The sequence below is a fragment of the Hemiscyllium ocellatum genome, chromosome 45 (assembly GCF_020745735.1).
Source record: "Hemiscyllium ocellatum isolate sHemOce1 chromosome 45, sHemOce1.pat.X.cur, whole genome shotgun sequence".
Taxonomy (NCBI): Eukaryota; Metazoa; Chordata; class Chondrichthyes; order Orectolobiformes; family Hemiscylliidae; genus Hemiscyllium; species Hemiscyllium ocellatum.
This window is the reverse complement of record NC_083445.1, coordinates 19,980,424-20,004,540: the sequence shown is the minus strand read 5'-3', so window position 1 is coordinate 20,004,540 and position 24,117 is coordinate 19,980,424.

Sequence of the window (24,117 nt, the reverse complement as noted above, 5' to 3'; positions counted from 1 at the left end):
TTTCCATCAGCCATGAAAGTAATCCTAATCTATTCAACCTCTCCTCATAGCTAGCGCCATCCATACCAGGCAACCTTATCTGAAGTCAATGTATATGAAATCTACAGCCCTTCCCTCCATCAATCAACATTGCCACTTCCTCAAAGAATTCTATTAAGTTGGTAAGACATGACCTTTCCTGCACAAAACCATGATGCCTATCTCTGATAAGCCCATTTTCTTCCAAATGTAAATGACCTCAAGTTGCAGCTGATCATAAGAAGAGTCAACCCATTGACTCTGCTCCACCATTCGATCATGGTTGAAATATTCCTCTATCCCATATTCCTGCGTTCTCTCATAACCTTACATACCCTTACCAATCAAGAACCTATTTATTTTGCCTCAATTACATTTAATATCTTCGCCTCTACAATCCACTGCAGCAATGAGTTCCAGAGAGTCACCATCCTCTGGTCAAAGAAATTCCTCTTCATCTCAGTTGTCTCTTCGCTCTGAGGCTGTGTTGTCTGGTTGTGGTCTCTCCCAGTAGTGGGAACATCTCCTTCAGAAGAATCATACAGTCACAGAGATGTACAGAAAGAGACCCTTCGGCCTAACTTGTCCATGCTGACCAGATATCCCAATCCAATCCAATTCCATTTGCCAGCATTTGGCCCATATCTTTCTGAACCCTTCCTATTCATATACCCATCCAGATGTCTTTTAAATGTACTAGTCTCTACCACTTCCTCTGGCAGCTCATTCCATACACGCACCTCCTCTGGGTGAAAACATTGCCCCTTAGGTTCCTTTTATATTTTTCCCCTATCACCCTATACCTATGCCCTCTAGTTTGGAACTCCACCACCCCAGGGAAAAGACATGAGGGGCATGAATTTATCCAACCCATGTCCCTCATGATTTTATAAACCTCTATAAGGTCACTCCTCAGCTTCCGACACTCCAGGGAAAACAGCCCCAGCCTTTCAACCTCTCCCTATGGCTTAAATCCTCCAGCCCTGGCAACATCCTTGTAAATCTTTTCTGAACCCTTTCAAGTTTCACAGCATCTTTCTGATAGGAAGGAGATCAGAATTGCATGCAATATTCTAAAAGTGGCCTAACCAATGTCCTGTACAATCGCAACATGACCTCTCAACTCCTGTACTCAGTACTCTGACCAACAAATGAAAGCATACTAAACACCTTCTTCACTATCCTATTTGTGTGTGACTCTACTTTCAAGGAGCTATGAACCTGCACTCGAAGGTCTCTTTGTTCAGCAACACTCCCTAGGACCTTATCATCAAGTGTTTAAGGCCTGCTCTGAAAAATGCAACACCTCACATTTATCTAAATTAAACTCCATCTGCCACTCCTCAGCCACTGGCTCATCTAGAGTCATAGAGTCATAGAAATGTACAGCATGGAAACAGACCCTTCGGTCCAACCCATCCATGCCGACCAGATATCCCAACCCAATCTAGCCCATTGGCCCATCTGATCAAGATCCGATTGTAATCTGAGGTAACCTTCTTCAGATTGCCTCATTCTGCACTACACCTCCAATTTGGTGTTATCTGCAAGCTTACTAACTATACCTCCTATGTTCATATCCAAATCATTGAGATAAATGATGAAAAGTAGTGGATCAAGCAATGATCCTTGTGGCAGTCCACTGGTTTCAGGCCTCTAGTCTGAAATGCAACCCCCCACCACCACCTTCTGTCTTCTACCTTTGAGCCAGTTCTGTATCCAAATGGTTGCCAAAAGTCTTTCATGTCCCCTTTTTATCCTCCTGATTGCCCATTAGTCTCAAAACATTACCTCTGTTTCTCTGTCCACACATGCTGCCAGACCTGCTCAGTTGCTCCAACAACTTTTGTTTACTTCATATTTTACTTCAGAGTGTAGGATGGAGTAGTAGGCCCAATTGCATCATTTACCAAAGCAATAAGTAGGAGTCAATCTATCTTCCATCACTGTTTATTTGAAAATGCATAGTACAATACAAACCCCAGGCCTGCTCACTTCCTTTTTTGGCCAACTCCCTTTGCTGGTGAAAATTAGCCCTTTTTTAATGAAAAATAATGACATGATTGAGAGCATCAAGTTCCTGAAAGTGATGATGATCACCAACAGTCTGTCCTGGTCCACTTATATTGAGGTGAGAGTCAAGAAACCACAGCAACACCTCTTCTTCCTTGGGATGCTAAGGAAATTCAGCATGTCCATAAGGACTCTTACCAATTTTTATCAATGCACTATGGAAAGCACTCTATCCGGATGCATCACAGCTTGGTATGGCAACTGCTATGAGTTGTGAACACAGTCCAGCCCATCACATAAGCCAACCCTCCATTCACTGACTCCATCCACACTTTTGGCTGCCTCAGGAAGGCAGCCAATATCATTAAAGACCCCTCTCTCTTCCACGTTTTTCTATTAGACAGAAGATACAGAAGCTTAAGCACACATACCAACAGATTCAAGAACAGCTTCTTCCCTGCTGGGTTATCAATCTTCTGAATGGATCTCTCAAATTTTAAATTTAATGTTGTTCTCATTCTTTGAGCACCTTCTCTGCAGCTATAACACTATATTCCTCGGTGTGTTCCATTACCCTAATGTACTTTGTATGGTATGATCTGCCTGTACTGCATGCAAAACAAAACCTTTCACTGTCTTTATTAGGTACATGTGACAATAATAAATCAAATCAAAACAAATCAAATAAATCAGCCGTTTAGAGTCATAGAGTCATAGAGATGTACAGCATGGAAACAGACCCTTCAGTTCAACCTGTCCATGCCGACCAGATATCCCAACCCAATCTAGTCCCACCTGCCAGAACCCAACCCATATCCTATTCATATACCCATCCAAATGTCTTTTAAATGTTGCAATTGTACCAGCCTCCATCACTTCCTCTGGCAGCTCATTCTATACACGTACCACCCTTTGCGTGAAAAAGTTGCCCCATAGGTCTCTTTTATATCTTTCCTCTCTCACCCTAAACCTATGCCCTCTAGTTCTGGACCCCCCGACCCCAGGAAAAGGCTTTGTCTATTTATCCTATCTATGCCCCTCATGATTCTATAAACTTGTATAAGGTCACCCCTCAGCCTCCGACGGTCTGGGGAAAACAGCCTTAGCCTGTTCAACTCTTCCTATAGCTCAAATCCTCCAAACCTGGAAACATTCTTGTAAATTATTTCTGAACCATTTCAAGGTTTACAACATCTTTCTGATAGGAAGTCAATGTTCTGTACAGCTGCAACATGACTTCCCAACTCCTATACTCAAACCAATAAAGGAAAGCATACCAAACACTTTCGTTACTACCTGTGACTCCACTTTCAAGGAGCTATGAACCTGCACTCCAAGATGTCTTTGTTCAGCAACACTCCCCAGGACTTTAACACTAAGTGTATGAGTCCTGCCCTGATCATTGGACTGTGGGAGGAAACTGGAGCATCCAGACATGAGAAGAACATGCAAACTCCACACAGTCAGTTGTCTGAGGTGGGAATTGAATCCACGTCTCTGGTGCTGTGAGGCAGCAGTGCTAACCACTCTGCCACCGTGCCACCCATGGTTTTGTTTAAAAAAATCTGCCACAACTTTTATGGAATTACCCAGTGAACAAATGATGAAACAAAACATTGCCCAATAGGGACAGTGTGATGTTAGCTGAAAATGTGTTGCTGGAAAAGCACAGCAGGTCAGGTAGCATCCATGGAACAGGAAATTCGATGTTTCGGGCATAAGCCCTTCATCAGACTTATGCCCGGAACACTTATTCTCCTGCTCCTTGGATGCTGCCTGACCTGCTGTGCTTTTCCAGCACCACACTCTCGACTCTGATCTCCAGCATCTGCAGTCCTCACTTTCTCCCTGTGGATTGAGTGAGAGGAATAAATCAATGTGGTGTCACAGAGGAGGGAATAATGCACTCCAGCTCCTGCAGTGTCCAACTCTTTTTAAAAGCCTTGAGGGTGAATATCAGTCCTGTATTTTATAAAATGATCACTGAGTCACCTGTTTGCCTATATACACAGAGACAACCAGGAGATTGGGAAAAGAAGTGGGAGATGGAATACAATGTGGGAATATGTGAGGTTATGCACTTTGTTAGCAGAATGGAGGCATAGACTACTTTCTAAATGGGGAAAGGCTTTGGAAATCTGAAGAGTAAAGGGACTTGGGAGTCCTAGTCCAGGATTCTCTTAAGATTAACATGCAGGTTCGGTTGGCAGTTTGGAAGGCAAGTGCAATGTTAGCATTCATTTCAAGAGGATTAGAATACAAGAGCAGAGATGTCCTGCTGAGGCTGTACAAGGCTCTGGTCAGACCACATTTGGAATGTTATGAGCAGTTTTGGGCTCCGTATCTAAGGAAGGCTGTGCTGGCCTTGGAAGGATTCAAGAGAGGTTTACAAGAATGGTTTACATCTTTTCATATAAGGAGTGGTTGATGTCTCTGGGTCTGAACTCAACGGAGCTTAGAATGATGAGGGATGGAATCTGATTGAAACTTACAGAATACTGAGAGGCCTGGATAAAGTGGATGTGGGGCAAATGTTTCGTCTAGAAGGAGAGGCTAGGGACTGAGGGCAGAGTGAAGGGATAGCCCTTTTAAACTGAGGTGAGGAGGAGCTAGAGGTTTGTTAATCTGCCACACAAGGTTGTGGAGGCTAAGTCATTCAGCGTACTTAAGATAGAGATAGATAAGTTCTTGATTAGTAAGGGGATCAAAGGTTACAGGGAGAAGGCAGGAGATTGGGATGAGAAACACATTGGCTGTGATTGATTGGTGGAGCAGCCCTGATGGGCTGAATGACCTAATTCTGCTGCTATACATTATGGTCTGACAAGGTACAAGCCCTGCCTACCAGGGTCAGTGGAACCAAAACGAACGTGAAAAAAGGGTAGGAAGAGAAAGGGAATTAACGTTGAGTGATGTTTAAGGTGGAGATAATGCACTCCCGCCCCTGGCAGTGCCCACCTCCATTAAATAGTCTCGAGTGTGAAAATAACCTTTTATTTTATAAAATCACCACCAAATCAGCCATGTCACTCATTGGACAATTTGAAAGGCAGCACTTTTAAACAAAAAATCCAGAAGTGCTCTTACACACAACTGAATAGCTTTGTTTCCCATCAACAAACCACCCACAGTATTCTTTTTCATCTATTAACCGCGGCAGGTAAATCATCACTATTCTCCAACTGACATGGTCATCGTGAGACTTTTAATTCCAGAATTTTAGAAGAAGTTAATTCAAATTGCACCTTTTGCTGTGTGAGGATTCGAACCAAGGTCCCCAGATCATTAGCATGCAGGCGTCAATGATGTAAAATTCATTTGTGGGATGTAAGTGTCGCTGGCTGAACCAGCATTTTGTTGCCCATCCATAGTTGCCCTGAGAGAAGGAGGTGGTGAGCTGCTTTTTGTATTGCTGGAGCCCACATACTGTAGGTTGACTCACAATACCCTTAGGGAGGGAATCTCAGGATTTTGACCCAGCAACAGTGATGGAACAACGATGTATTTCCCGTCAGGATGGTGAGTGGCTTGGGGGAGAACTTGCAGGGGATGGTGTTATCATGTTTCACCTGCCCTTGTCCTTCTAGATGGAATTGTTTGTGGGTTTAGAAGATGCAGTCTGAAGATCTTTGGTGAATTTCTGCAGTGCATCTTGCCGATAGTACATACTGCTGTCACTGAGCGTTGGTGGTGGAGGGAGTGGGTTGCTTTGTCCTGGATGGTGTCAAGCTTCTTGAGTGCTGTTGGAGCTGCCTCATCCAGGCAAGTGGGGAGCATTCCATCCCACTCCTGACTTGTCCCTTGTAGATGGTGGACAGGGTTTGGGGAGTCAGGAGGTGAGGTACTCGCTGCAGGTTTCCTAGCCTCTGACCTGCTCTTGTAGCCACTGTGTATACTTGATAAGTCCAATTGAGTTTTTGATCAATGGTAACCCCAAGGATGATGATAGTGGGGGCTTCAGTGATGGTAACACCTTTAAATGCTAAAGGGCAGTGATTAGATTATCTCTCATTGCGTGGCATTTGTGTGGCACTCATGACAGTTCCCACTTATCAGCCTAAGCCTGGATATTGTCCTGATTGTATTGCATTTCACCATGGACTGCTTCAGTATCTGAGATGTCGTGAATGGTGCTGAACATTGTGCAATCATCAATATTATGGAGCCATGGCCTCCCCTTGAAAAGCAACCCTTAAATATATGTCTCCAATGAGCAATGACTGCTCTCTGTTATTGTTGGAGCATGTCCTGGTTCAGTCTTAAATGGGCTATCGTTTGCAACATTGTCAATGTGAATTGTGTGCTGGTTGTGTTCAATTGAATGTATACTAATGCAACAACTGGGGATTTATGTCAGGCCCTGTCACTAGACACAGACAAAATCTGTGGTTGTTGAGTTAGGAGATTTGCGCTTGTCACGTATATTTCTCTAATAAGTGTCACCTCCGCTGAAAATGTGTTGCTGGTTAAAGCACAGCAGGTTAGGCAGCATCCAAGGAACAGGAAATTCGACGTTTTGGGCCAGAGCCCTTCATCAGGAATCACCCCCATTAGTTTTAGTTCTATGCTTCACCAAGAGGCTTTCTGAAATGCTTCACACCCCTCTTAACAAAAAAGAGAGGCTTTCATCTTCCATGTTCTGTCCCAAAGTGATTGAAACACTTTGCAGTATAATCTGCACACAGCAATGGAACAGATGACCGTGATGTTAGTTGCAGGACACTGAAGGAACGGTGATATGTTTCCAAGTCAGGACAGTGAGTGGCTTGAAGGGGAACTTGCAGTGAGTGATTCTCCCACATATCTCCCACTCTTGTCCTTCTAGATGCTAGAGATTACAGCTTTGGAAAGTGCTGTCAAAACAGCCTTGGTGCCTTTCTGCAGTGTTTCTAATTATGGTACGTACTTTTGCGACCGGGTATAAGTAATTGGGGGGGCGGGGGGGGTGAATATTCAAAGTAATGTCTGTGGTGCCAGTCAAGTGGAGTGCTTTGTCTTGGATGATGTCAACCCTCTTGTGTGTTGTTGGAGTTGCACGCATCCAAGCTAGTGGTGAGTGTTCCATCACACTGCTTATTTCTTCCTTGTAGATGGCGGACACGATTTAGAGAATCAGGGGGTAAGTTATGTGTTGCAGGATTCTTAGCTTCTGATCTGCTCTTATAGGCACAGCATTTATACGACTGGTCCAGTTCAGTTTCTGGCCAATGGTAACCCTAGGATGTTCGGTTTGAGGGATTCAGTGATAGCAATGCCATGGAACATCTACTATTCTACATCCAACGCAGAAACAACCATCACATTCCTCAAGGCCTACAGATACATTTTAAACCCTCCAAATTTGGACACCTTTGATGGTCCATCTTGCAATACCTGCAACACCTCCACAAACAATTCTCTCTCTGGATTCCCTGCTCCACTCTCTCGGCTATGTGGAGGCATCTCCATTCACTCTCTTCATCCCCCTCCCAGCTCAAGGCCTCCCTTTCCCAAATGTGTGGAGGACCTCTACTATTCTGCATTCAATGCAGAAGTAGCGTCCCGCACCGAGGTTGAACTGGAGCAGATCATTGACTTCACCCGCAATGTCCACCCCACGCTCAAATTCACTTGGCCCATCTTGGACACCTCCCTCCCCTTTCTTGGCCTCTCCATTTCCATCTCCAGTGACAATCACCAGATGGATGTTTACTACAAACTCACAGACTCCCATAACTACCTGGACTACACGTCCTCCCACCCAGTATCCTGCAAGGACTCCATTATGTTCTCCCAATTCCTCTGCCTCCGCAGTATCTGCTCAGATGAAGAGACATTCCACACCCAGGCTTCCTAGATGTCCACCTATTTCAAACAATGTGCTTGCCCCCCTGTCATCCAGACAGCACCCCACTGCACCACCTCCATTCCCAGTTCCCCTGTTGTTAAACCCCACCCCTCCAAACATAATAAAGACATAGAGCCCCCCTTGTCCTCACCTACCACCTCATCAGTCTCTGCATCCAATGCATCATCCTTAAACACTGCCGCCAAGTCCGACTAGATCGCACCACCAAGAATATCTTCCTGTCCCCACCCTTCTCTGCCTTCTGCAAGGACCATTCCTTTTGACAGAGTTTGGTTTGTGCCACTCTCCCCACCAAACCCCTGAACCCCCAGGTACTATCCCCTGCAAAAAAAGATGCAAAACCTTCCGGTGCACCACCTCTCTCACCTCCATTCAGGGACCCAAACAGTCCTTCCAAGTGAGACAGAGGTTCACCTGCCTTTTCACCAACCTAGTTTATTGCATCAGCTACTCTAATATGGTCTTTTCTATATTGGGGGTAACCAAGCGTAAACTTAGGGAACGGTTCACCGACCATCTCAGCTGGGCCCACAGGGGCCGACCGGACCTCCCAGTCACCGCCCATTTTAATTCCCCTTCCCACTCCCTTCCCAACATGACAATCCTTGGCCTCTTCCATTGCCACAATGAACCAAACTGCAATTTGGAATTAAAACACCTCATCTTCTGCCTGGGCAGCCTACAGCCCAGAGGACTCAACATTGAGTTCTCCAATTTTAAATAACCTCCCTTCCTTTCCCCCGACTCCTCCCAACCACCTACCGGATTCATTCCTCCCATTGACCAACCAGGCCGTACCCTCTGCCTGTCATCACTTATCCCCATTTCATCGCCCTGCGCCTGCGACCCCATTTATCTACAGTTCCCTGTTCACCCATCCCCAGTCCTGAAGGAGGGTTCCACTCAAAACGTCGACTTCTCCACCGCCTGATGTTACCTAGCTTGCTGTATTCTTCCAGCCTCTTGCTTGTCTACCATGGAACATCAGGAAGCAATGCTTAGACAGTCTTCAGGTGCAGACGGTCAGTGTTTGCAGGTCGTGAATATTACTTTCCACTTGTCAGCCCAAGTCCGGATATTGTTCAGATCTTGCTGCAGTTAGACACGGACTATTTCGGTTTCTGAGGAGTCATGAATGATGCTGAGCATGTGCAGACATTAGTCAACATCTCCGCTTGTGACTTCAGGATGGAGGGAAGGTCATTGATGAATGAATGAATAAAGTGTAAAGAAAGACAAGAATCCAAATGGGACTCCTGGTCTCAACCTTGGAAGGCAAACCAAATAAATAGCTAGATGGTGAAAGGTAACTGAAAGATGATGGACAGATAAATGGATAGATCTGCAGATAATAACAGAATTGAAAGTTTGTTCATGAATCATTTACCATTCTTACAGCCAAACACAGGGACTCTGAGAGAAAATTCTGACTTTCTACTTGACAAAGAGGAGAATTTGAGAGGATTCCATTGAAATTCAGGCACTTAGTGTTTATATCTGTGAGGTGCATTGAATTGAATTGAATTTCCACATTAAAGGCAATATATAAATACAGGATAGTTTTTCCATTGCGTTGCAGTGTGCAGCCTAAACCTGGGAAGGGGTATAAATTAAAATCTTGGGATTGAGGACAGAAATAATAAGGGCATGCCAAAACATTGTAGACTGCACTTGCAATAGTATAGTCCCTATCAAATCTTCCTAGGAAGCTGAAAGGAAATCTGACAGGAGGGTGAGACAGAATAGACAGGGAGAAGTTGTTCCCACTCTTAACAGGACAAGAATGATATTTAAAATAATATGCAAATGAAGCAAGGGTGACATGAGAAAATACTTTTTCACCCAGCGAGTGGTTAGGGTGTTGATCGCACTGTGTGGAAATGGAGGAAGGTTTGACTGAAGCATTCAGGGCACTGGATAGTTATATGTATGAAAATAATGGGCAAGGGTATGGGGAAAAGGGTGGAGTTTGGAACTCGGTAATGATGCTTGTTTAATAAGCTGGACCAGTCGCTATGGGCTGAATGGACTCATTCTGAATGGTAATAACAATTCTGAGATTCTATGATGGTGTCCCAAAGTGCTTTATTACAATCAACTATTAGAATTGAGCCACTGTTACATTCTATGAAATGCTGCAGGCAATTTAATTCACCATGTCATGGGATATGGGTATCACTGGTAAGACAGAACTTGTTGCCCATCCTTAATTGGCCTTGAGCCGACTGGCTTAATTGGCCATTTCAGAAAGCATTTAAGAGTGATACACAGTGCTGTCACATATAGGCCAGACCAGGCAAGGCTGGTAGATTTCCTTCCCTAAAGGACATTAACCTTGTTGGGCCGAAGGGCCTGTTTCCACACTGTAAGTAATCTAATCTAATCTAATAATCTAAATGTGTTTTTACAATAATTAATGACAGTTAAGACCACCTTAACTGAGATAAGCTTTGTATTATATATTTACTGCTCGAGTTTTATTTGAACTTTGGCAGTCACAGTGGGAACTGAACCCTTGTCCACAGAACATGAGCCAGGATTATGAATCCAGCAACATTATCACCATCACCATCAAGACTCCATGAACAGCATTGAATGGAGACAAAGCATTGGCTCACCAATCTGATGTTAAAAGAGTAACGATTGGCCAGGGCACCAATCAGAACAGTCCTGCTCTCTTTTAAAAGAGCGACCTTTGGTGGTCATTTGAGAGGAAGCATGGAGGACTGGTTTAGGGCCTCTCCCATGTTACTGCACTGGAGGGTCAGCCTGGATTATATACTGAAGTCTTCCTGTAGGATCTTAAGCTGTGGCTTCTAAATCAGAGGCATGGCCTGATGACCTGAGCATACATACGAAAGAACAAAACAGTAGGGCTTGCTTTTATATATCGACAGTCCCCAATTACGAACAGCCAACTTGCGAGTGTCAGAGAGTCATTGAGTTGTACAGCACAGAAACAGGCGCTTCTGCCAACCAGGTATCTTAAATTGATCTAGTTCCATTTGCCAGCATTTGGCCCATGCCCCTCTAAACTCTTTCCTATTTACATACCCATCCAGATGCCTTTTATATGTTTTAATTGTACCAGCCTCTACCGCTTCCTCAGTCCATAGATGCATCACCTTTTGTGTGAAAACGTTACCCCTTAGGTCCTTTTTATGTCATTTTCCTCTCACCTTAAACCTATGTCCTCTAGTTTTGGACCTCCCCATCCTGAAAAAATGGCCTTGGCTAGTCACCCTATCCATCTTACACTCCAGAGAAAGTAGTCCCAGCCTTTCAGCCTCTCCCTAGAGCTCAAACCTTTCAACCCTGGCCTTGGAAACCTTTTCTGCATTCTTTCAAGTTTAACAACATCTTCCCAATAGCAGAGAGACCAGAATTGAAGCTTAATCCCAAAAGTGGCCTCACCAATGTCCTGCAATATAACCTCCCAACTCCTATACTCAATATAGTAGGGCGCCAGTGGTTAGCACTGCTGCCTCACAGCACCAGGGTCCCAGGTTTGATTCCAGCCTTGGGTGACTGTCTGTGTGGAGTTTGCACGTTCTCCCCATGTCTGCATGGATTTCCTCCCACAGTCCAAAGATGTACGGGTCAGGAGAATTGGCCATGCTAAATTGCCCATCGTGTTAGTCCGGGTGGGTTACTCTTTGGAGGGTAGATGGGCTGAAGGGCCTGTTTCCACACTGTAGGGAATCAAATCTACACTGATTAGATTGGCAAGCATACCAAACACATTTGTCACTACCCTGTCTATCTGCAACTCCACCTTCAAGGGACTATGAACCTGCACTCCAAGGTCCTTTTGTTTGGCCACACTCCTCAGGACCTTCCTAATAAGTGTGCATGTCCTGCGTTAGTTTGCCTTTCCAAACCCGTACTTCTGAATGCGATCCCATACAAGGGTGCAATTTTAAAGATTGGAAAGGTTAACATTTCCTGTGCTTACGAATGGTTATTCTGCACTGTGCTCCAACTCACGTATAAATCGACTTGCAAACAGCATCCAGAACAAAACCCATTCACATCACATGGACTGTCAGTAATGCTTTGTACACCCTTCCCAAAGTGCTTTCAAGGCATTGAGGTATTTTGAAATGTCTGCACTGTACAAAATGCAGGATCATATTTCCACACATGAAGAGTCTGCAAAATACCACACTGTCAGTCATACCAGTGTTAATGTTAATCTGTTTTAATTGAGGGATAAATATTGATCCCAGTGCACTGAGGAAACTTCTCTGTTCTCCTATAAATGACGCTATGAGGTATTTTACATTCAACCCCCGCCCCCCCCCCGCCCCACCCACCTTCCGACCCCGGTTTATCAGTACCTCAGAACAGGCGGTGCCAGTCTGAATTTGCTTCTTAATTTATAAAATCATGAAGGACATACAGAAGGTGAATAACAAAGATCTGGTTGGCATGAACAAGTTGGACTGAAGGGTCTGTTTCGGTTCTTTATGACTCTATGTTGTCCCCGGAGGACTGGCCCCACAATGCGGGCAGATGCACTTCAAATGGGCAGGACAAGACACCAGAAAGCACCCAGGTAAAAACAATGACTGCAGATGCTGGAAACCCTTCAGACACTCTGCCTGTATTCCCGATGAAGGGCTTTTGCCCGAAACGTCGATTTTACTGCTCCTTGGATGCTGCCTGAACTGCTGTGCTCTTCCAGCACCACTCTAATCTAAACACCAGAAAGCACTTGGCAAACACAGAGCCCACAGTCTGTTAGGGTGCTCGCACCTTGTGGGCAGGGAGATTGTAAACGAGAGAAAGCAGAGAAAGAGAGATAAAGTGGGGAAAAGAAATTGAAGCATGTCACAGCATCTAGGATGACGTCAACCTCGGGGCAGCTATTAGATTTCATCACAACAGCTTGCAGAGCTTGAGCTGGAGAAGAAATTGAAGTGAGCTCCATTTGCCCAGCTGAAAAAAAATCTTCAACAGAGGCCAGAATTCCATCTCTGATAGGGCAGGCCTCCATCAGCCCCTTTGTTTCCTGCAAAACTTCAAATTAATAAACGGCTCGCGAACAAACAATTGCAGGGGCCCAAAGCAGAAAGGTATTAGCCAAACAAACGCTGATAAGATTAGGGAACAATTCTGTTTTGATCAGAGGCTCCTCCATGTGCTGCAGGCAATCTCTGTCAATCTGTGTGTAGGCGAATGTCACCATGTCAATCACTGATAGAATTATTACAACACTCAACTTCTGTCTGGTTCCCTCTCTAACGCTGTAAGAATAAAGATTTTTCTTTCTCTGTATCTTGGAAAAGAACACTATTTTATGATAAAGAAAGCAATGTTTCCATTCCCGCTGGCAATATTAACAGCTAACAACTTTAACACAAGAGTCTATAATCCACCCACTCATCGCGCCAGTTTGTGAAAGCCAATTTCTCTTCGGAAAAACCCTTCTTTCTGTCGAAGAAGCATCACCACAATACAATTCCCAGGGTGCTGGGTCCACCTTCCAACACTCCTCAGTCTTTGTCCTTGAGTCTAATAATGGGCAAGCAGCTTTTGACCATTTTAGCCTCTGGAAATAGGTGCATTTTCCAGCAGTGGGTCACTTGAGAGCAAACAAATGATATATTTCTTACCACCCCTTCTATCAATCCAAGTAGCACCAGTGAAGTACATAGAATCATCGAGTGGTTGCAACAGAGAAGGAGACTATTTGGCCTATCAGATCTGTGATGACCCTTTGCAAGTCAATGTAAAGCCATTGCCTTGTCATTTTTCTGCATTGTTGATTATGGAATGAAACGGGAAGACAATTGCTTTAAAAACCAAGCCCTGCTGCATGTTTTTGAGGGCAAGTGACACAATGCTCATTGTAAGCACAGTTAACACAGCTAAAATTAATGCAAAACGAAAGGTATTGGCCTAGATGTATTGCCATTGTTCTGTACATCCAGACACCTTGGTTATATTTGAGGCACACAGGTTCAAATCGTGCAACTGCAGATAGTAAAAGTTGAATTCAATGAAATAAAACGTGGAATTCAGTGTTGAATGATAGCCATGAATCTGTTGTTGATTGACAGGAATCACCCATCTGGTTCATTAATGTCTTTTAGGGAAGGAAACTGCCATCCTTACCTGGTCTAGCCTACTTATGACTCTAGATGTGATTAATTCTTAACTGTCCTCTGAGCAACTGGGGCTGGGCAATATACGCTGACCTCGTCAGTGACGCTTTCATCCAATGAATGAATAAAACAAAAGGCAGAAGTGGGAAATCTGAAACAGAAGCAGAGAATGCTGAAGGAGCGTAGCAGGTTTGGCAATATTTGTGGAGAGAGAAGCAGAGTTAATGTTTTGGCTCCGGTATGGCTCATCTTCAGGAAAGAAGAAGTCTTGCTGTCAGACTCGTGAAGCTTCTCCAGCATCCTCTGCAATTATTGTCACAACTGCTGGCTTGGGCAGTAACAGGACAAAGTGCAGAAGATCTGGACGAAAGTGACCATACAATGGAGATTCAGACATCAGCAAATAAGGGATTAATCTGTGGACTAGTGACAATCATTTATGGCAAAGACCGGCCATCACCTTTGTGATTGGCTCTCAGGTAGCTGAACAGCTTAGAGTTAAGACCAGCAGGTGAGAAGCTATCAGATCTCCACCAGCTCAGGAACTGTGTATGCTGCAAAACCCACTTTAATCCTGAAGAAAATCAATTTATTTTTCCTTCAGTCATTACTGTGACTTTTAATTAAGATGTCTGAGACCTTTTATGATTGTGAGCCATCCACCCTGTGACTCGTGCAAACAATTGAAAGCATCTGGAGAAGGAAGACTGAGAAACTATACTCTGATCGGTACAAGAGCCATCTCAGCAGACCCTGTGAACAGAAACTGCTGAATTGTTTTTCTACTCATTTCTGTTTCTGTTTGATTTTGTTTGTGTTTGAAAGCTGAAGATTATAAAGGATTAGAAATTTAACCCGTAGAGGTATAAGCTGAAGGGCTCATAATTGTTTATCTGTAGCTAGAACCTACTTACCTATAATAAATAGCAATTCTTGTTAAAGGCATAAACCCTAGTTCAAAAAGACAGGAAAATTGGTGAATTTTGAGCACTTTTTAAAGTCTTTAAATTTTTGATGACTTGGGGACTTGATTTCCAGTGCATTACCCCCATTGAGATGGAACATTAATTATCCCATTCCTCCACCGTATTCTTGCACTTCTCCTAATCAAACACTTCTTGAATTGAGATCCGAAGGCACAGTGGCCTCCAATCCAAAAACTCAGGATTTTAATTCTACCCCAAGATTCATGACCAAGAGAGATGCATTCATAATGTGGGCAAACAGAGACAACCTGCAAATCCTTCCAATATATTACAAGGTGGTGATGCTGGCATGTAGGCAGCCTGTAGCCACGTTCCCCCCACTTATTTCCTTCCCCTTTTTGGCTTCTTTGTTATCTTTCTTTGTCTTCTTCCTGTTGACAGAGGAGGTGACATTGTGGAGGGGAGCGGCCGGAGCGGGACTCTTGTTGAGGCAGTGGCCTGGCCTCATGGTGGAACCAGGAACTCCTGGTCATGGTAGGCCTGGAGCGGGGACAGGAGGCATTGATGAGGTGGCGTCTGAAGCAGAGGCAGTGTGATATGCCCAGAGCGGGCACTCCAGACATTGGTAAGCTGGTGGTGGCAGCCCCCTGGTTGTGATAGGCCTGAAACTGGGATCTCCTGGTTGCGGGGTGAGTGTGGATCTGGCATGGTGGGCCCAGTGACAAAAAAATGGTGTCTGAAGAGTGGTGACTCTGACTTCGGTGGCAGTGCGGGTGCAGTTGATCGGCCAGCTCTGTGCTCAGGACTCACGGTGGAGACGGCAGAGCAAAGATGGACTTGCTTCCAACTCAGTCTTTTTATTTCTGATTTTCTTGAAGTATGGGGCTGGATTGTGGCAGCAGTTGAAGCTTTTTACCGTGTTGCTCATTGTAGAGTTCAAGTCACAATAAATCATCATTCACACATGCTAATGGTGGTTGGTAAGAGTGGGGGAGATCACTGGTCAATATTTGATTAACACAAACCTGAAGCCTCTACTCATCACCACTAACAATAGCTACAACATGCATGCAGAACCGTATGTTGCCATACGGAACTCCTGAGTGAGCTTTAGCTCCCAAAGACTAACCAATTCCCAATTCGAAAATGCACCATCACACTTTTACTTGGCACATTCTTATTAATAGCCACTCAGCAAATGGAGAATTAAATCAGAGAATCATAGAAGCCCTACAGTATGGAAGCAGGCCATTCAGCTCAACGGGTCCACATCGATCCTGCACAGAGCATCCCACCTAGACCCATGCCCCGCCCTATCCCTGTAACCCTAACTAGTGCACCTAACCCTCCTACACATTCCGGAATACTATGCGCAATTTAGTATGGCCAGTCTACATATCCTGCACATCTTTGGACAGTGGGAAGAAACCGGAGCACCTGGAGGAAACCCATGCAGGCACGGGGAGAATGTGCAAACACCCCACAGACAGTTGCCTGTGTCTGGAGTTGAACCTGGGTATCCGGCCAGAATATGCTTGGAGAACAGTACATATCTCTTATCTTAGAAAATATATACTAGCATTGGAAATAGTCCAGGGAAGGTTCACCGGGTATGGAGGGACTGTCTTATGAGGAGATATTGAGTAAGTTGGAGCTGTACTCATTGGGATTCAGAAGAATGAGTGGTGACCCTATTGAAATGTGCAAAATTCTTAGGGTAGGATAGCTGCAGACTGGTCTTTCTGGGAGAACGAAAGACCAGAGGGCATCATCTCAGATGAGGAAGAATTTCTTCTCTTGGAGACCAATGAATCTGTGGAATTCTTTAGCACACATAGCTATTGAGGCTTAAGGCTGACACTGACAGATTTGTATTCAGGAAGGGTTATGGAGGAAAAGGCAGGAAAGTGGAACTGAGGATTATCAGATCTGCCATGATCTCACTATATGGTACAGCAGATTCAATGGACTGAATGGCCTGCTTCTGCTCCTATGTGTTACAGTCTTAAACAGATTTCCTCATGGTGCCATCTTTTCATTCACAAGTACTTTAAATTGGTGCCCATTGGTTCTTGTTCCATCTGCCATTGTAACAAGTTCTGCCTAATGACAATGACCAATCTCTTCAGAGTTTAAACAACTTCTGTCAAATCTTCTCTTAATCTCCTCCAATCTTCCAACCATACGAATGAAACCCTTCATGCCTAGAGCAATTCTTGCAAGTCTTTTCTGCATCCTGCTTGCTGAAGTCTGGTGACCACAAAGTTGAGGCAAAACCAGAGTTTTAAAAAGCCTTGTCATAACTTCTTTGCTTTTGCACTCCGATCCTCTATTTATAAACCTCGGGATAGCCTGTCCTTTTATTAATTACTTTCTCAAACTGCTCTGCCACCTTCAGTGGTTTGTGCATAGTCAGATTCCTCTACTCCCGCATTCCCTGCAGAGTTGAATGCTTTATTTTAGGCCTTGCTTCACTTTTCCGATTAAAGTGAATCATTGTACACTTGCTACGATTAGATTTCATCAGTCACTTGTCCGCCCACTGCACCAAGCTGTCTGTACTGCCCTGAAATTTATCACTGTCACCCGCACAGTTCATAAACCCTTCCAAATTTTGGATCACTCCCAAGCTTTGGAATGGTACTTCGCCCACTTTTTAGCTTATTCATATAAAATGGGAAAGGCAGTGGTGTCCATATCACTATCCATATCCCTAACTCTAAACCCTCTAACCCTAACTCGATCCATTTCCCTGACCCTATCCCTATTCCCTAATCTTAACTCTAACTCTAAGCCTAACCCTGACCTAACTGTAACCCCAGTCTAGATTAGAATGGTGCTGGAAAAGCACTGCAGTTCAGGCAGCATCTGAGGAGCAGTAAAATCGCGTTTCGGGCAAAAGCCCTTCATCCCTGATGAAGGGCTTTTGCCTGAAACATCAATTTTCCTGGTCCTCGGATGCTGCCTGAACTGCTGTGCTTTTCCAGCACCACTCTAATCTAGACTTTGGTTTCCAACATCTGCAGTCATTATTTTTTCCTAACTGTAACCCCAATCCTAAGTCTGACCTTAACCCCATATCTATCCCTAACTCTAACCCCAATCTTAACCCTATCCCTAATCCTAATCCTAACCAGATCACAGCGCTATGTTCCTCCACCTAGTTTACAAGCAGAAGCTGAAACGGGAGGACCTTTCACAAAAGTAAATGCGATGCTAGTCCGAGGCTGTGGAAGACCATATCTGGGACTGCTTGGACTCGGTAGACTGGACACGTTCAAGTCCTCAATGGAAAACCTAAATGAGTACGCCACCACCGTCACAGACTGCATTAGCAAATCTGTGCAGGACTGTGTACCAAAGAATCACTCCAAGTGTTCCCCAACCCTCAATCTTGGATGAACCAGGAAATCATGAAGATCAGGAGAGTAGTATTCAAGTCGGATGACCTAGATTGATTAGATTAGATTAGACTCCCTACAAGCCATTTGGCTCAACAAGTCCACACCGACCCTCTGAACAGTAACTCACAAGACCCACTCCCCTCCCCTATATTTACCCCTGACTAATGCACCTAATACAATGGGCAATTTAGCATGACCAAGTCACCTGACCTGCACATCTTTGGATTGTAGGAAGAAACCAGAGCACCCGGAGGAAACCCACGCAGACACGGGGAGAATGTGCAAACTCCACACTGACAATCACCTGAGGTGGGATTCAAACCCAGGTCCCTGGTACTGTGAGGCAGCAGTGTTAACCACTGGGCCACCATGCCGCCCCAATACTGATACAGGAAATCCAGATGTGACCTCTGCAAAGCCATCAGTGATGCCAAGAGGCAGTATCAGACCAAGTTAGAGGCCCAAACCAACCAGACAGACTCCCACTGTCTGTGGCAAGGTCTAAACAACATTACATGAAGCAGAGCAAGATGGTGGACAAAGACAGATCCCTTCCTGATGTGCTCAATGCTTTCTATGGTTGGCTCAAGCAGAATGCCAATGGCGCGGTGTCACCTACCCTGACAGCTCTGGGCATATCTGTTCTCTCCATCACTGCTGTAAACGTCAGATTGGTCTTCTTCGGAGTCAACCCAAAGAAAGTAACAGGTCCAATATTGTCCCTGACTAAGCACTTTAGATCCTGTGCAGACCAACTGGCGGACGGATTCATTGACATCTTCAATCTCTCCCTCCTACAAACTGAAGTCCCTATTTGCTTCAAGAAAACCATCACCATCCCGGTACCAAAGAAATCACATGCAACATGTCTTAATTATTACCCTCCAGTCACTCTGACCTCCATAATCATGAAGTGCTTTGAGAGGCTGGTCATAGTCCACATCAATTCAAGTTTCTCAGCCTGCCTTGATCCCCTACTGTTTACCGACTGATGTAACAGGTCCACAGTAGATGCCATATCCCTAGCCCTGCACTTATCCCTAGAACATTTGGGCAAGGGCACCTACGTCAGACTCCTACTCATTGACTACAGCTCCACCTTCAACACCATTATCCCCTCCAGACTGATCCAAAATTCTGTGACCTTGGGTCTGAGTTCCACCCTCTGCAACTGGATCCTCAGTTTTCTGACACAAAGACTGTGAAGATAGACAACAGCACCTCCTCCACAATAACACTGAATACTGAGGTGTTGTATTGTACTTGGTACTGTACTCCCTGTACACCCACAACTGTGTTACCAAATTCCACATAAACACCATCTACAAGTTTGCTAATAACACCACCGTAGGAGGACGAATATCCAACAATGATGAGTCAAAATATAGAAGGCTTGGTGACGTGGTGAACAACCACTTTCTCAATAAAGCACTAAAGACTTCAGAAAGAAAGGAGGAAATCATGCCCCAATCTACATCAATGGAACTGAGGTTGAGAGGGTGGAGAGCACCAAGTTTCTAGGAGTGACAATAACTGACAACTTGTCCTGGACTTCACACATGAATGCGATGGTCAAGAAAACACCACAATGCCTCTTTGTCCTTAGGCGGCTCAGGAAATTTGGCATGTCCAAGCACACTCTCCAGGAGCAGAACAGCCTGGTACGGCAACTGCTCTGCTGAAGACCGTAAGAAGCTACAGAGAGTTTTGTGCACAGCCCTCACCATCATGGAAGTCAACCTTCCGTCCATGGAATCTATTTATGTGGCTCACTGGCACGGGAAGGCTGCCAACATCATCAAAGACACACCACACCCTGTAATGACGCCTACAACCTCTTCTGTTGACCAGAAGGTGCAGAAGCCTTAAAGAGGCACAGTGGCTCAGTCGTCAGCACTGCTGCCTCACAGCACCTGAGACCCGGGTTCAATTCCATCCTTGGGGACTGTCTCTGTGGAGTTTACCCATTCTCCTCATGTCTGCACGAGCTTCCTCCAGCTACTATGGTTTTCTCCCACAGTGCAAAATTGTGCAGGTTAGGTGAATTGGTCATGCTAGACTGCCCATAATGTTGAGGGATGTGTAGGTTAGATGCATTCATCAGATAAAAAGGTCGAGTTATGGGGAACAGGCTGGGGTAGGATACACTTTGGACGGTCGGTGTGGATCCGTAGGGCCTGTTTCCACACTCTTTACATGCACCAGCAGGTTCAGGATCAGCATCTTCTCGGCTGTTATGAGACTGATGAATGGACTCTCTAGTCTCAAATAATGCTGATCTTGCCTAGTGCACGCCCTGTGCAATGTAACCTGTCATTCCTGAAGAAGGGCTTATACCCGAAACGTCGATTCTCCTGTTCCTTTGATGCTGCCTGACCTGCTGTGCTTTTCCAGCAACACATTTTTAAGCTCTGATCTCCAGCATCTGCAGTCCTCACTTTCTCCCAATGTAACCTGTGTACCGCTGTGGAAGACTTTTTGATCTTATATCTTTGCTTACTATGGTTGGTCTATAGTTTTCACTGTACTCCAGAGCATGTGATAATAAATCAATCAAATCAAATCAAACTCTATTCCTGTCCCTATCACTAACCCTATCCCTATCCCTAACCCTAACCAAAACTCTAACCCTAACCCTTACCTAACTTTAACCCCAGCCATAAGCCAAACAATAAGCTTATCCCTAATCCTAGCTCTAACCCTAACCCATCCCTAACTTTAACATCAGCCCTAAACCTAACCCTAACATGATCACAATCCATAACCCAAATCCTAATCCCAACCTATACACTAACCCTAATACCATCCCTATCAGTAACCCTAATCCTAACTCTATCCATATCCATATATCTATTCCTAACTCTAACCCTAACCCTATCCCTAACCCTAACTGTACCCCTTTCGCTGTCCATATATATATTCTTAACTCAAATCCTAACCCTATCTCTAACCTTATTCCTATTCTTATATCGATCCCTAAAACTAACCCTAACCCTAAACCAATTCTTATCCATATTCTATCCTTAATCCTAATCCTAATCCTAATCCTAATCCAAAACCCAACCCTATCACCTTGTGGTTAAGCTGGTGACTCACCTGACCATGAGATTGTGGGTGAGAGTAAAAGTCAGCAAAGTTAGAATAACTCTTCAGTGACGTTGCATAAGGAAGGCAGTGAAGCATAATGCATCCTCAAAAAGAACAAAGTGATAATCATTCTTTGTTGGAATATGGACTTTGTAGCTAAACTTTCCAAGGAAAAACGTTCTAGGTCAGGCTCTGGACTTCCTGAACCTTTTGTCTCTTCAGATCTTCCATTCCTGTGTTAAAACACTTGTTTAAAGGGAATGCAGTGTTTGTAAATACACTCCTAACATCATTGCTTGGTAATTAATTTTTCTAAAACAGCTCATGCGTGAGGTAGAATAAATCGTTGAACAACAGACACTTCAGAAAGATCACAATTGAGTCTAATTAATGCATGCTTTGTATTCAGTCCTTGCCCTCAGTGAAGGAGCTGCCAGCATTTGACAAGGTCAGGTCACTGCTCCTATGAATTCGAGTTGTGTTTCAATACATGTAATTGTGGGAGTATCTGTGTCCGATTCTTGTATATTGGAATAGCTGTCAGAGCACTTATCTAGGTCTGAAAGCAAGAGGTGTCCGACTTGTTTGTTTATTTACCCTCTCTGACTCGGCTTGTCAGATCAGCCCTGAGATTTTCTCCTACGAGCTACAGGAACAGTGGGGTGAAACCACAATTTTCCAGCTGCTGGTAACTGCAGTAGCAGTGTTGCAATGGTAAAGTCACAGTGTTAGTAATGTAGAGGCCCGAGTGAATGCTCTTGGGCATGTCCCATCATAGCGATTTAAGTGAAATCATTGAAGCAAATCTCAGGAATAGTAACCATTCTATCCAAAGTTGGGAGAATCCCATCTGATTCATTAATTGCTCTATCTTGTGCTTTCAGCCATTGAGACACCCAGTCTGAGATATCTCGAACTGTGAACGCCTCCACACATACTGAGGCCACTTGCTCCTTATCTCTAAGAAAGGCTCTTCAACTTGTCATGTACTGCAACTTTCCTTTATTTTCATCCATATGTGATAGTTGTCAAATACAGCTCTGCGGTGTCATTGAGTCGGAGCACAGGAAAAGATCTTTCAGCCCATTGAGTCTGTGCTGGTCAAAAATACCTCATTACAGCAAACTTCATTTTAACTGGCACCTTATGAACCATTGAATGGCAAAAGTTATACACCTCAAGTACCAGAAGTTGCATTATTATTTAAGTGATTCATGTTGTAAATAAAGTATAGCAGTGATGTACATACTCCTGGCATTACATATCTATTACACAACATATGTTTTTACATTGATTATGCATACCTCTTGATCAACAGGCCCCAAAGGCGCTGGCTATTAAAAAGCTTTGTTGTATTCTTTTCCCATTTTCCAGTACTTGGCCTATAGCCATGTATGCCTTGCCATCGCAAGTGTACATCAAAATATTTCTTAAATGTTATGAAGGGTTTTTTTGCCTCTAAGAGGCCTCGAAGACATCTCTCTTCAATTTTAGACCAGTATCCTCCCTGTTTATGGATGTCAGAGATCAGTTATATCATCATGATGCCCCATAAGGGTCTTATTTCACCATAGTGATGCCCGTTACGGAAGGAATTCTGCTACTCGGCCTGTTAAAAATCTCTCAACAGCAAGTTATAGTCTAACAGGTTTATTTGGAAATGGTGGTGGTGATGGCTAGCATGAGGGGGCATAGCTTTAAACTGAGGGGTGATAGATAGAGGACAGATGTCAGAGGTAGCTTCTTTACTTAGAGAGTCCTGGGGGTGTAGAACACCCTGACTGCAACAGTAGTAGACTAGCCAACTTTAAGGGCATTTAAATGGTCATTGAATAAACATATGGATGAAAATAGAATATTGTCGGATGGATGGGCTTCAGATTGGTTCCACAGGTCAATGAAACATCGAGGGCCAAAAGGCTTGTACTGCGCTACAACGGTCTATGTTCAGTATTCTGAGTACTAGGTTTTGGAGCAGTGCTCTGAAAGCTTGTATTTCCAAATAAACCTGTTGGACAATAACCTAGTGTGTAATTTTTAACTTTGTCCACCCTAGTCCAACACCGGCACCTCCACATCATGTATACCAGGTCTGGCCTACTTGTGACTTCAGACCCACAGAAACGTGGTTGACTCTTACGAGAGCACTTTGGCAATGGGCCCCATTGCATGTCACACCAGTAAGCATCACATCACATGAATAAATGAACAGTGTTGGAAAAAGCATGTCCAACCGATATTCAAGGTGGGGCCATGATCTCTGAATGGAAGCTCCCCCCCACCCTCCAGATACTGAAAAACATCTACAAGTAACCCATTACCTTTTCATTCCCTTGCACCAGGTCCCTTTCATCCATGATCTTATTGATTTAAGCCCTCAAAAATGTCCCCAGCATTTCATTCAACTCCCACTGCAGCCTCACTCCTCATCCCACGACCATCCTCTGAAATCCTCTGTCCCCCTCCCCCATGATTTTGAATTGGTCCAGAATTGGCAGTCATACCTTCAGCCTCCTGTTATCCCACCTCACCATCTCACTCTCCAGTTTGAACATAATTTCTTTCTTTAAGCAACAAGTTGGGTGAATGCCACCTGCTTTGACAATTTTTTTTGTGCTCCTGATTACCAAAAGCTGCCATTTAATGCAAGTTATTGTTGGATCTCACTGATGGTATTTCTGAAATCAATTGATGTTTTTAATCAAAAACCC